This window comes from Oncorhynchus tshawytscha, linkage group LG09, assembly GCF_018296145.1.
Source record: "Oncorhynchus tshawytscha isolate Ot180627B linkage group LG09, Otsh_v2.0, whole genome shotgun sequence".
Lineage (NCBI taxonomy): Eukaryota > Metazoa > Chordata > Actinopteri > Salmoniformes > Salmonidae > Oncorhynchus > Oncorhynchus tshawytscha.
The window spans coordinates 14,424,213-14,439,713 of record NC_056437.1 but is presented as its reverse complement, the minus strand read 5'-3'; the positions used below and the strand labels follow the sequence as shown (position 1 = coordinate 14,439,713).

At 45.0% G+C, this 15,501-nt stretch overlaps 1 protein-coding gene across 1 annotated transcript in view; it reads left to right on the top strand.

Annotated features, from left to right (window-relative positions):
- The first annotated feature begins 2,678 nt into the window (after positions 1 to 2,678).
- LOC112259460 (chondroitin sulfate N-acetylgalactosaminyltransferase 1) overlaps positions 2,679 to 15,501 on the top strand; it is an 80,197-nt gene continuing 67,374 nt past the window's right edge. The window contains exon 1 of the mRNA XM_042326583.1: positions 2,679 to 3,087. The gene's annotated coding sequence lies outside the window, so the exon portion shown is untranslated. The remainder of the gene's footprint in view (positions 3,088 to 15,501) is intronic.

The following is a 15,501-nucleotide window of genomic DNA, read 5'->3' as shown; positions in this document are numbered from 1 at the left end:
TACAGTCTGATAGTTATTGTAAAGTGTTATGATGTTATGTTATGGAACAATCGAGTCAGTGCCATTCCCCAGTGTGCCATTAGAATGCTAAAAGAAAAGCCCATAAGATAGTATTTTCACCATAGTTAATTCACCATAGCTAAGTCTCACTCTTCATTGCCTGCGCACCTCTTTGCATTTAATCACAATCATTTTGTTTTCCTTGTAAGTTGGCAAGCTCTTCGACTTTGATTACGATAGTCAACAGTCAGCACACATCCAAGCCTGTCTCTATAGATTTGATTGTTATTTAGGTTACATAAGGCCCTTGTTGTAGTTACATGAAGAGAATGCTCCAGAGATGTTATTATAACAAATCATGTTCATGTCAAATAATTGAATAATGTCCACTTGATGGATGTAAAACTAACAAGGTAACGCTAATGCCTTTGCACGTTATTCCAGTGATATCCTTTATACCACAGGATGTCGACATAGACTCACTTATAAGGCTGCATCCTCAGCTAGAGATTATCTGCTACAGCATTTCTCCCTCCCCCATAGAGTTGATGTTTTTCCACCTATTATCTTTTGTGAGAAAGCATTTCATGTAAACAATGTATTTTTAAGAATATTTTGAGAGAGTTGCTATTGCAATATGTCAAACAGGGAAACTAGTTTGAGGGGGATATGACCAAATGCTAAACTGAACATGATCCTTTGAATTAAAAGAGGCTTGACAAAGTAGAGGAATTTTGTGTTAAACAAACCTCTGAAATGCCATAGGCATAGCGCTTGTTCAGTCAGCTCCTTGCCTCCCATTACGTTATGGTCTCTGACTGAAATAATGCCTACACAGTGCTGACTGGGCCGTTCAGTCCTCTGGTTAATTCACTTATGCAATGATGGTGAATTATTTAGAATCTGTTGAAGAAACTTGCTGTCCTTACTCAGCTGAAGTGCCTTTAGGTCAGCATCTTGACCATAAAAATGTACATTTGGGTTTTTATGACAGCAGATATTGTCAAGGTGACAATGGTGACAGGTGATCAGAGACACCTTTAAGACACCTTGTTCACTGGTCCAACAGCTGTCCTGTTGAAAGAGCTGCCACCAGTTTAGCAATTGAGAGGTCTTGAACCAGCAACCCTACAACTACAGGGCAAGTGCACACCTGTGGCATAGATCTAGTGTGCCATAATGGTCTAGACCTCTTGGCGGTGGCCATAGTTTGCTCATTTAGGCTACAGCAAGGCTATAGGCTACAGCAAGGATATAGGCTACACCGAGGCTACAGCGAGGCTATAGGCTACACCGAGGATATATAGGATACAGCAAGGCTATAGGCTACCATGAGGTAGGTAGGCTTGTGAGGCGAAGTCACTCCAATGAACGGGTTGACAAAACTCACAATACATTTTTCCAGCTCTTCTTGGTGATGCAACCATTATATAACACTTTGCCAGTGCAAACTAGTCCCAAGAGAGCAACAAAAAAAACTTAGGCTGTTTGAACGGTTTGACTTTTTACTCGGCTTGAATGCATGGCACACAATCACGCAACATTTGTGAGGTTCTCAGGACCTGCTTGAGCCAGACTTCCCAAGTACCCAAATGAACTGTCTGACCTCAGACACTGCTCTGAGACCTGTTCTCAGTGTTCCTTTGAGACACAGCTGGAGGGAATGTGTGTAATGAGTGGACATGATGAATAAACCACTGTACGGTAGACTGACGGGCGGCTGTGGTTTTCATACCACTGTGCAGCTCTGCTTCTAAATCGCAGAACAGAGTTGCAACAAGAGGACCTCAGTTGCCTAAACCTCAACTCAAAATACCACCGACGGCAGGCGAAAACAGGGTTCCCTTTTCACAACTGATTTCAACTAAATATTATTGATTCCACAGCCTTTTAATAGATTTGTCAAACTTTTGTCATTGAAAAAAAAGTTCAGTCAACTTAAAATGATGTTTGCTCAATGTGTCTAATTTTTTTTGGCATCATACCTGAAAAAAAGCCTGTGGAACTAGTTACACACACAGTACTTTTAACAGACAATGTTTTCAACTGACATATTTTCAACTGACGTATTTTTAACAGAGCTGAGATTTATTTTGAAGTGCAGAAAGCACTGTGTCTGTAACTAGTTCCACAGCCTTTTTTTAGGTAAGATTCCCTAAATAATAATAATAATAATTTCTAGTTGAATGAACATATGAGACAAATTGAGCAAACACGTCATATTAAGTTGATTACATTTTTGTCTGTTTTCTCATGTTGGAGTTAAATTTGGGACAACTAAAATGTTTAAGTTCAAGTACAACTTTGACGGAAAAATTGAGTAAACAAAAAAAAAACTGTGGTACCAGTTACTTAAAACTAAATCGTTGAAACAACTAGACTTGTGTTTTTTTGTTGTGTTTGTTTACAGTGTAGACGCACCTTTTTAGAATAACGGTCACGCAGTTCAAATTGAAATAGGATATCAATCGGAATAGACTGGCATTTATTTTTAGACTAACATTTATTTCCCTCTTCATATTAGCCAATAATGGTACATTTGATATTTCAACACCAAAGTTGTTTGCCTATATGTTCATACTAGACCAAAAGACAGAACCGTGCTGCGCTTTTTACGCATGCTGTGCGTTAGGGGAGTTTCTCAACTCTCATCTCCCCGTTGTTTTCATATGGACTGCCAGTCTATCTCAGAACCAGACAAGACCAAATAATATAAGCTACAGAACAACTAAAATTGGGTATAGACGAATCCAGATCCACATGTCTCACTTAGGAGATTCAGTCGAAAAGGACTAAGCTACTTTCTTGCTGGCATAGGACTGTATGAATGTATGAAAGCCAGTAGTGTTTATTGTGCTATAGGGGCATGCTGAATCAGGTAACAACACATCCTTTATGTGAGTGTTGAGGAGAGGCGGAGAAACCACCGTGGCGGGCTGGGCTCGCAGGATCCTCTTCCTGTGTGAGTACACACATGCTCTTTATTCACCGCACTTTATACACTCGTGCTTACGGTCCAGAGCTTGAAGACCGGGGTATCGCAACGAGAATCTTCCACTGGAATAAGGAGAAATGGTTGAATGAAAGGTATGGAGAAAGCATGATGATTGTTATCGTCTCTCTGTGTGTCTAATGTTTGAGAGTGTCATGCTGTGGGTAAGTAGGATAACCTTTGCCTGTGTTCAATATTGTTTGATTTGGCGGTTGATGCGGGCACATGTTGCCTTGTAAACACCAAATTAACTGTCTGTTCACATCAGGGAAGTTTAGTCTCTTTCCTAGATGGTGAGATGAGATTTGGCGATGGAAATTGTTTCAGCATCAAGAAGATAACGCTGAATGTATAGGCTAAGCCTTATGAAATATAAACACACACACACACCCACACACACACACACACACACACACACATATATATATATATATATATATATATATATACATTTCAATTCAATTTGTACAATAAATCAATTCAATTTGTACAATAAATCAGATTGTGAAATGATTATGAACATACAGAGTACGAGAGAGAGAGAGAGAGATTTGCTTTGTCCATTTCTTCTTTATTTTGGTAAATACTTTCTGACACGTATTCTTCTTCAAACTGCATTGTTGGTTAAGGGCTTGTCAGTAAGTATTTCACTGTAAGGTCTACACCTGTTGTATTCGGTGCATGTGACAAATAACATTTAATTTCCAATGAGATAGAGAGAGAGAACAGAGAGAGAGAGAGAGAACAGAATGATAGAGAGAACAGAGAGAGAGAGAGAAACGAGAGAGAGAGAGAGAACAGAAAGATAGATTGAGAGGAGAGAGAGAGAGAGAACAGAGAGTGAGAGAAAAATAGAGAGAACAGAGAGAGAGGACTGTTTAAATACGGGTGTCTTTTATTCATTGTGACAGTATTGTGCTCATCACCGGGATGTTTGTTTTTAGATGGGCTAATGCTGTGTAGAAAATAGAGATAGGATGAGAGGGAGATATTGTCAACAGAGTTAGGCTGTGGTGGAAATGGGACTGTGTCTATGAGATGAAAGAGGGTAGTGTTGGAATGAGATGACAGATAGTAGCCTAGTCTCACTCCCCCAGCAATAGCCTACATGGATAGGATGGAAGGAGTTTGGTGAAGAGAAGAGGTGTGTCCAGTTCTCTCATGTTGACAGAGATGATGATGATAACACATTCTATTCTGTGGGAGAGACGGACTGGCACACTGAGCGACTAAAAGGAGACGCATGATGTTGTGAGGCTCCTGCCTTTCCTCGTGTGAACAGAGAATCACTCTGCTAAGACAGGTTCTCTTTCTGCTTCTCTCTTTCTGCTTCTCTCACCTTTTTGCTCTCTCTCTCTCTCTCACACACACACACACACACACACACACACACACACACACACACACACACACACACACACACACACACACACACACACACACACACACACACACACACACACACACACACACACACACACACACACACACACACACACACACACACACACACACACACACACACACACACACACACACACACACACACACACTCATCCAGCCAGTCCGACTGACGTCACCCAAAATTCAGATGACAATTGGGTAGATTAGCAGTAAGCGGTTAATTGGGAACATTGCGAGAGCGTAGAGTAAAGAAGGTTGTTTGCGTTGGGGCAAATACCCCCAGACATTACAACATCCAAACACCTAGCCGCAGCTCTGCACTCACACACAACTCACAGCTAATGTCCTCTTGACTGTACTGCATGCTAATTCAGGGCCTTGGTTTTAATCGGGAAATTACTCTCTAAGCCTGCTTTATGCAATCGTGAAAAAGTTGGCCTAAAGTGCCTCACTGTTAAAATAGTTGGCCATAATAGATTCATTTGTTTTCTAAATCAGAAATGAATCAACTGGGATTTCTTGAAAATGTGTTTTGTATGAATTATTTCAACAGATATTGTATGTATATTTTAAGCCAGTCAAAAATCTGTCGGATATTATTTTCCTTCTAAAAAGCAAAGTCAGACCCCACTCTGTAACAGTGAAATGGCTATTCAATAGCCAAACATATGTGTGTCACTTGGTGCCAAGTATCCTTTCTGTTTAGGGGGATATGGTTTCCCTTAGTGAGATGTTCACTACTACAATACATTATGTATCTGTGTGTGAGTCTAATGTCTGTTTGTTAGATGTCCTCCTGTTTCCATGTGTGGAATATTCACTAGTTAATCCTCTGCTGGCCCGCCGGTGGCTGCTGGTGCTGACGTGACATTTAGCTCATGTTACACGGACCAGGTGTCAGTCATCCTCTCTCTGTCTGAAGTACAGTCCATCCAGAGACATAGAGGTAAGACTCTGAGTCCATCTAGCCAGGGTCAATTTATCGCATGATGTGTTCATGATGATGATAAATGGCATATATTTTATTAAATATTATTAGTAATGTGATCTCCACAGCGATATCTCTCCTTGATGACCAGATATCAGAGGAGGAGTCATCCTTATCGATCGCAGCTTGACACACACACACTCACACACACATGCATGCGCACACACACTCACACACACATGCATGCGCACACACACTCACACACACACACACACACACACACACACACACACACACACACACACACACACACACACACACACACACACACACACACACACACACACACACACACACACACACACACACACACACACACACACACACACACACACACACACACACACACACACACACACACACACACACACACACACACACACACACACACACACACACACAGAGAAGTCCTGGCCATATAAACCAACCCTACCTGTATTTTACGAAGCCAGGCTACCAGTCATGTCCACATGCATACACACTGGCTCCATTCACTGATCCCATTCCAAAATCAGTACCCCTTCTAGTCTCCAGTGTGAGCCCACTGGTCTGTTGGATAGAGGGCTCCATTCTGTTGGACATCACACAGGAGGACAGAGGGCTCCATTCTGTTGGACATCACACAGGAGGACAGAGGGCTCCATTATGTTGGACATCAAACAGGAGGACAGAGGGCTCCATTCTGTTGGACATCACACAGGAGGACAGAGGGCTCCATTCTGTTGGACATCACACAGGAGGACAGAGGGCCCCATTCTGTTGGGCATCACACAGGAGGACAAAGGACTCCATTCTGTTGGACATCACACAGGAGGACAGAGGGCTCCATTCTGTTGGACATCACACAGGAAGACAGAGGACTCCAGTCTATTGGACATCACACAGGAGGACAGAGGACTCCAGTCTGTTGGACATCATACAGGAGGACAGAGGACTCCAGTGTGTGGATCTAATAGGAGGCTGGTGCTGCTGGCCAAAGCCTTACATTTGTTGGATAAGGTCGCTGGATTCTGCACTCTAATTCACCAGAAATCCGGTACATCATGTTTCTCACGGGAAGCCAGAAAACAGGGAAAGGGGTGTGTTTGCATGCCTGTGTGTGTATGCTAGTATGTGTGTGTGTGTACGCCAGTGTATGTGTGCGTGCGTGCATGCATGCCTGTGTGTGTGTTTGCAATCTTGCAGGCTTGTCTGTGTGTGTGTGTGTATGCAACCTTTGAGTGTGTGTCTGTGTGTGTGTCACACAGCCATGCCGCCCATTCAGATGAGATGTAACCTGAGGCTAGAAGGTCATGCTGGATGAGTTCATGTGTTATCTGGCAGTCTTCAGACCTGGTGATGATGCCAGGGCAATGAGGATCTGAACACACACTCTAAATAAGCTCCTTCATCAGCAAGTGAAGCTCAAATGAGGGCACACTCAGTACTGATGTACTAATGGTACATTAGCCTGCAGGAGTGGGAGTGACAATATTATTGTATAATATCTAATCTAGGTAGACGAGGGAATCCATAATTGAGATTATCCTGCTACACTAAGAACCCAGTCATAGACTGTGTAAAATATACACTGAGAGTACAAAACATTAAGAACACCTTCCTAATGTGGATTGTATTGAAAGCATTGTGGCTTGTTATGTATTGTTTTAGGAAGAACACTATTATTTGGGGCAGCAGGTAGCCTAGTGGTTAGAGCGTTGGTCTAGTAACCAAAAGGTTGCAAGATCCAATCCCAGAGCTGACAAGATAAAAATATGTCATTCTGCCACTGAACTAGGCAGTTAACCCACTGTTCCTAGGCTGTCATTGAAAATAAGAATTTGTTCTTAACTGACTTGCCTAGTTAAATAAAGGAACAATTTAATTATAGTTGTGCTTACTATAGGGTATAGGTCTAGGTAAGTATGTCAATGTGACACTATGTGCTTTTGTGTATAGATAGAGAAATGGAGTGCGTAACTGAGATTAAGTGTTTAGTGTGTAGCAGAACAGAAAGCGATTTTAGGAGCAGAGCGGACCAGATGGCAGCTAGGGTAGTGTAGGATCAGGCTGGGGCCTGGCACCGAGGAAAGTAGCTCCCAGGAACTCTAATTAAGGGGAGGGAGAATCACCTGAGGGCCAGAGGGACATCAAAGAGCCCTTTCTCTAACCCTCTCTCTGACTCTCTTTCTCTCTCTCTCTCTCTCTCTCTCTCTCTCTCTCTCTCTCTCTCTCTCTCTCTCTCTCTCTCTCTCTCTCTCTCTCTCTCTCTCTCTCTCTCTCTTTCTCTCTCTCTCTCTCTCTCTTTCCCTCTCTCACGGTTGCTCTTTCTTTCTTTTTCTTTCTTTCTTTCTTTCTTTCTTTCTTTCTTTCTTTCTTTCTTTCTTTCTTTCTTTCTTTCTTTCTTTCTTTCTTTCTTTTCTCTCTCTCTCTCTCTCTCTCTCTTTCTCTCTCTCTCTCCCTCTCTCCCCCTCTCCTCCTCTCCCCCTCTCCTTCTCTCCTCCTCTCCTCCTCTCCCCCTCTCCTTCTCTCCCCCTCTCCTCCTCTCCCCCTCTCCTTCTCTCCTCCTCTCCTCCTCTCCCCCTCTCCTTCTCTCCCCCTCTCCTCCTCTCCCCCTCTCCCCCTCTCCTCCTCTCCCCCTCTCCCCCTCTCCTCCTCTCCTCCTCTCACTCTCTCCTCCTCCCTCTCAGCGATGGACCTGATGGTGGGGTTAGGTTGAGGCAGTGAAACCAGGGGGTCAACCTCACCTGGAGCTTTTATGTCACAGTAGAACTTCCCCTTTTTTTACAAAACCAGTTCAGACAGATTCACATTAAAAGCCACTGTACATTCCCGAAGGGAAGCCCAGATAGAGAATGACACGTCAGTGACCAGGACGAAACTGTAGGAATAACTGATATATAGAGATCACTGAGTTTATTATAGGGTTAGTAGGGTTCATGATCTTGTTTTTAGTCATTACAGACCGACAACTGCTTAGCGTTCATGTATGTAACCACTGCACCTTGCTCAGTGCTCAGTATGGTAAATATTTGTACATTCTAGCTTCATGTATTAAGTAACGCACTTGCATACACACACACACACACACACACACACACACACACACACACACACACACACACACACACACACACACACACACACACACACACACACACACACACACACACAGTCAAACACTGTAATAGTGTTTGTACATTGAGCTGCATACTGGAATGCAGAAATAATTGTTAATGCAATTATAGACATCCAGAGATCTAGGCAGAAGGAAAACAATCAGGAAACCAAGGATAGAACCATCAAACAACACGGAGTTGCCTACAGACAGCATGGAGTAACCTACAGACAGCATGGAGTAACCTACAGACAGCATGGAGTAACCTACAGACAGCATGGAGTAACCTACAGACAGCATGGAGTAGCCTACAGACAGCATGGAGTTGCCTACAGACAGCATGGAGTAACCTGCAGAGTATGGAGTAACCTACAGACAACATGGAGTAACCTACAGACAACATGGAGTAACCTACAGACAGCATGGAGTAGCCTACAGACAACATGGAGTAACCCACAGACAGCATGGAGTAACCTACAGACAACATGGAGTAACCCACAGACAGCATGGAGTAGTCTACAGACAGCATGGAGTAGCCTACAGACAGCATGGAGTAATCTACAGACAGCATAGAGTAACCTACAGACAGCATGGAGTAGTCTACAGACAGCATGGAGTAACCTACAGACAGCATGGAGTAACCTACAGACAGCATGGAGTAACCTACAGACAACATGGAGTAACCTACAGACAGCATGGAGTAACCTACAGACAGCATGGAGTAACCTACAGACAGCATGGAGTAACCTACAGACAGCATGGAGTAACCTACAGACAGCATGGAGTAACCTACAGACAGCATGGAGTAACCTACAGACAGCATGGAGTAACCTACAGACAGCATGGAGTAACCTACAGACAGCATGGAGTAACCTACAGACAGCATGGAGTAACCTACAGACAGCATGGAGTAACCTACAGACAGCACGATGGAGTCTACAGACAGCATGGAGTAACCTACAGACAGCACGGAGTAGCCCACAGACAACATGGAGTAGTCTACAGACAGCATGGAGTAGTCTACAGACAGCATGGAGTAACCTACAGACAGCATGGAGTAACCTACAGACAGCATGGAGCAACCTACGGACAGCATGAAGTAGCCCACAGACAACATGGAGTAGTCTACAGACAGCATGGAGTAACCTACAGACAGCATGGAGTAACCTACAGACAGCATGAAGTAGCCCACAGACAACATGGAGTAGTCTACAGACAGCATGGAGTAGTCTACAGACTGCATGGAGTAGTCTACAGACAGCATGGAGTAGTCTACAGACAGCATGGAGTAGTCTACAGACTGCATGGAGTAGTCTACAGACAGCATGGAGTAGTCTACAAACTGCATGGAGTAGACTACAAACTGCATGGAGTAGTCTACAGACTGCATGTAGTAACGTACAGAGACATCTTAGCACACCAACAACACCTCAGAGCCACAGGTGAGAATGCCACAAAATCCAACTTCAAATACTTCACACTTCACAAAGATACTGTCTTCTGCAGAGAAGAAAAAGAAGGCTGTCAGAGGCCCTTTCCACACCCTCCCCACCTCCCCAACTTGTTCCTTCCCCTCTCATCTCTGTTTGACAAGGACATGTTATTTCCCCAGGATAACTGTGACTGCTGTCTGGGAATGGGCCAGAAATGGGTCAGTATTTAGAATAAATGATACCCTGCGAACCATCTGCCCCCCTTCCTGGCTACCCTGTAGCCAGGAAGCCTTTCTCACAGGGGCAGTCGTTTCCATGTCACAACCAGATGCTACTCAGAGATTAACACAAGAGGTGTCCCCCTCTGATCATCACCCGCCCGGCTCACCACCTCAGCTCTGTCTCTTTTCTGTCAATCCCTCTTCTGCAAGTCCTCTGAAAGAGGAAATACACTACTTATCATAGCTTAGTCAGATCAGAATATGTTTTATCCGGTCGGTGCCCTTCTGGTCCTTTTTTTCTTCTACATTTGTATACAAGTGTTTATAAACACTATTTGCATATTGATCACGTAATGATTCCTATTTAGCAAATGCTTAAACAAAGATTCCGTATAAACATTTGTAAGGTAGGATGGATTAAATCTAGCTCTACTGCCTCGAAGGAACAAACTAATCCCTCTTAGTTATACGAACACAGGAAGAACGTCAGAAACATTAGCCAGTGACAGCAGTAACAGCAAGACAGAACCCACAGTTGTACGTAACTATTCGTACACAACACCATTAGTCAGAGATGACAGGAACATGGCTAAACTCCTCTAAACTGTAACACCACAGTTTAATACTTCCCTCTGTATTGGACAGACTATGACATCACCGCTGAGATGAGACCTGCCAGAAAGTAAAAAGGCACATCATTTCCTGACTGCAATACAGTGGCAGTTTGTTGCACTTCAGACCCAAAATTAAGACAAGACTTGAAGGTTTGCTCAGTTGCCAACTTATTCACAAAGCGTCTTAGAGTAGGAGTGCTGATCTAGGGTCAATTTTGCCCTTAATATCATAATGAATAATGTGGAACTGATCCTGGATCAGTAGCCCTACTCTGAGACGGTTTATGAATATGGGCCCTGGTTTCAGAAGTAGGAATAGATGTTATCTTGTAATGTACTTTTCATTCAGTTTCACATCAGGGTTATATTGGGATCTGTGTACAGTATTAAATGTAGATAGAATCAGTATGACGGGGAAATGTAATAATGAATCATAATGTAATTATTGATTTCAGAGAAGAACACATAATATGATATAGAGGTTTTATATTGCGGTATGACAGCCCTCTCAGTTCCCCTGGGGAGTCAAATGGCAACCAGTGAATCAAACCATTGACACAGTCACTGAGAGTCGGTGGTTTGGCTGTGAATCACCATTCATTCAGTCTCCCCTACCAACCTCAGTCCCTGGCTTTGGCTCTGTGTGGAAGGGATCTCTGCTGCTGGGAGAAGGCCTGGTGGTTACAGGCTGTGGACTCATAGGGTACATTTAAATAGTGTACAAGTAGCATCCTCTCCTCGTCTCCTTTCCACTGCACTGCCACATACAAAAGAAAAAATGAAAAAAAGAAAAGAAATATATATATATATATATATATATATATATATATATATATATATATATATATATATATACAGTGCAAGCTCGTAGCATCATACCCAAGAAGACTCGAGGTTGTAATCCCTGCCAAAGGTGCTTCAACAGAGTACTAATGAAAGGGTTTGAATACCTATGTAAATGTGATTTTTAAGTTTTTTATTTTTAATAGATTTGATACAATTTCTAAAAACCTGTTTTTGCTTTGTCATTATGGGTTATTGTGTTTAGATTCACGAGGGAAAACAACTATTTAATCCATTTTAGAATAAGGCTGTAACGTAACAACATGTGGAAAAAGTCAAAGGGTCTGAATACTTTCCAAATGCACTGTACAAAACATTCATATCCCTGGACTTATTCCACATTTTGTTGTGTTTCAGCCTGAATTTAAAAATGTATGAATTTTTTTTTTTCACCCATCTACACACAATACCCAGCAATCACAAAGTGAAAACATGTTTCTAGAGATTTCTGCAAATGTTTTGGAAATGTAATATAGAAAAATCTAATTTAAACAAGTATTCACACCCCTGTGTCAATCATTTGTAGGAGCACCCTTGGCAGCAATTACAGATGTGAGTTTTTCTGGGTAAGTCTCTAAGAACTTTCCACACCTGGATTGTGCAACATTTGCCCATTATTATTTTCAAAGTTATTCAAGCTCTGTCAAATTGGTTGTTGATCATTTCTAGACAACCATCTTCAGGTCTTGCCATATGTTTTCAAATAGATTTAAGTCAGAACTGTAATTCGGCCACTCAGGAACATTCACTGTCTTCTTGGTAAGCAACTCCAGTGTAGATTTGGCCTTGTGTTTTTGGTTATTGTCCTGCTAAAAGGTGAATTGATCTCACAGTGGAAAGCAGACTGGACAAAGTTTTCCTCTACGATTTTGCCTGTGCTTAGCACCATTCCGTTCCTTTTTATCCTGAAAAACTCCCCAATCCTTAACGATTACAAACATACCCATAACATGATGCAGCCACCACCATGCTTGAAAATATGGAGAGCGGTACTCAGTGATGTGTTGTGTTGCATTTGCATACAACATAAACCTTTGTATTCAGGACATAAATGTAATTTCTTTGCCACATTTTTTGCAGTTTTACTTTAGTTTAGCTTCCCGGTTTCCACTCTATAATTTAGATTAGTATTATGGAGTAACTATACTGAACAAAAATGTAAATGCAGCATGTGTCACGCCCTGGTCGAAGTATTTTGTGTTTATCTTTATTTATTTGGTCAGGCCAGGGTGTGGCATGGGTTTTTGTATGTGGTGTGTATATATGGGGGATTGTAGCTAGTGGGGTGTTCTAGAGAAGTCTATGGCTGTCTGAAGTGGTTCTCAATCAGAGGCAGGTGTTTATCGTTGTCTCTGATTGGGAACCATATTTAGGCAGCCATATTTTTTGAGTTTGGTGTGGGTGATTGTCCTTAGTGTCTTTGTTCCTGTCGCTGTGTTAGTTGACACAAGTATAGGCTGTTTCGGTTTTCGTTACGTTTATTGTTTTGTAGTGTTTTGTGTGTATTCGTGTTACGTTTGTTTGATTAAACATGGATCGCAATCTACACGCTGCATTTTGGTCCGACTCTCCTTCACCACAAGAGAACCGTTACAGAATCACCCACCACAAACGGACCAAGCAGCATGTCAACAGGCAGGAGCAGCCCAAAGAGGAGATGCGTAAGAAGGATTTCTGGACATGGGAGGAGATCCTCGACGGGAGAGGACCCTGGGCTAAACCAGGGGAGTGTAGCCGCCCAAAGGTGAAACAGGAGAAGAGGCACAGAGGCAGCAGCAGCAGGAGCAGCAGCAGCTACAGTGGGAGAGGTTGCACCACCTGGAGAAATGGACATGGGAGGAGGAACTGGACGGTAAAGGACCCTGGGATCAGCCTGGAGATTATTGTCGCCCCAAAGCCGAGCTGGAGGCAGCAAAAGCAGAGAGGCGGCATTATGAGGAGCTAGCACGGCAGAGCGGATGGAAGCCCGGGAGTCAGCCCCCAAAAAATTATTGGGGGGGGGGCTCACAGGGAGTATGGCTACGCCAGGTAGGAGACCTGCGCAAACTCCCTGTGCTTACCGGGGGGCTAGAGAGACCGGGAGGCACCGTGTTATGCAGTGGTGCGCACGGTGTCCCCAGTGCGGGTGCTTAGCCCGGTGAGGTATATTCCAGCTCCTCGGATCGGCAGGGCTAGAGTGGGCATCGAGCCAGGTAAGGTTGGGCAGGCTCGGTGCTCAAGAGCTCCAGTGCGCCTGCACGGTCCGGTCTATCCAGTACCACCTCCACACCCCAGCCCTCCGGTAGCAGCTCCCCGCACCAGGCTTCCTGTGCGTGTCCTCGGTCCAGTACCACCAGTACCAGCACCACGCATCAGGCCTACAGTGCGCCTCGCCTCTCCAGCGCTGTCGGAGCCTTTTTCCTCTCCTGCGCTGCCGGATTCTCCCGCCTGTTCAGCGCAGCCAGAGCCTTCCTCCGACACAGCGCTGCAGGAGTCTCCCACCTGTTCAGCGCAGCCAGAGCCTTCCTCCTCTACAGCGCTGCCGGAGTCTCCCGCCTGTTCAGCGCAGCCAGAGCTGCCAGTCTGCATGAAGCAGCCAGAGCTGTCAGTCTGCATGGAGCAGCCAGAGCTGTCAGTTTGCATGGAGCAGTCAGAGCTGTCAGTCTGCATGGAGCAGTCAGAGCTGTCAGTCTGCATGGAGCAGCCAGAGATGTCAGTCTGCATGGAGCAGTCAGTGCCGTCAGTCTGCATGGAGCAGTCAGAGCTGTCAGTCTGAATGGAGCAGCCAGAGATGTCAGTCTGCATGGAGCAGCCAGTCTGTAAGAAGCCGCCAGAGCTGTCAGCCTACATGGAGCAGCCAGAGCCGCCAGTCAGCGTGGAGCAGCCAGAGCCGCCAGTCAGCATGGAGCAGCCAGATCTTTCAGTCTGCCAGGATCCGCCAGTCAGCCAGACTCTTCCAGATCTGCCAGTCAGCCAGACTCTTCCAGATCCGCCAGTCAGCCAGACCCTTCCAGATCTGCTAGTCAACCAGACTCTTCCAGATCTGCCAGTCAACCAGACTCTTCCAGATCTGCCAGTCAACCAGACTCTTCCAGATCTGCCAGTCAACCAGACTCTTCCAGATCTGCCAGTCAACCAGACTCTTCCAGATCTGCCAGTCAACCAGACTCTTCCAGATCTGCCAGTCAACCAGACTCTTCCAGATCTGCCAGTCAGCCAGACTCTTCCAGATCTGCCAGTCAACCAGACTCTTCCAGATCTGCCAGTCAACCAGACTCTTCCAGATCTGCTAGTCAACCAGACTCTTCCAGATCTGCCAGTCAGCCAGACTCTTCCAGAGCTGCCAGTCAGCCAGACTCTTCCAGATCTGCCAGTCAACCAGACTCTTCCAGATCTGCTAGTCAACCAGACTCTTCCAGATCCGCCAGTCAGCCGGGATCTGCCAGAACTGCCAGTCGGCCAGGATCCGCCAGTCGGCCAGTATCCGCCAGTCAGCCAGGATCCGCCAGTCAGCCAGGATCTGCCAGATCCGCCAGACAGCCCGGATCTGCCAGATCTGCCAGTCAGCCGGGATCTGCCAGTCAGCCGGGATCTGCCAGTCAGCCGGGATCTGCCAGCCAGCCAGGATCTGGTAGATTTATCTACATGCCTGAGCTTCCTCTCACTCCTGAGCTTCCTCTCACTCCTGAGCTTCCTCTCACTCCTGAGCTTCCTCTCACTCCTGAGCTTCCCCACAGTCCCGAGCTGCCTCAGTCCCGAGCTGCCCCTCAGTCCCGATCTGCTCCTCAGTCCAGTGGGTTTCTGGGTGAGGACTACTAGGCCATGGTCGGCGGCGAGGGTGGACTATCCAGGGACGCGAGGAGAGGGGACTAAGACATTAATTGAGTGGGGTCCACGTCCCGCGCCGGAGCCGCCACCATGGACAGACGC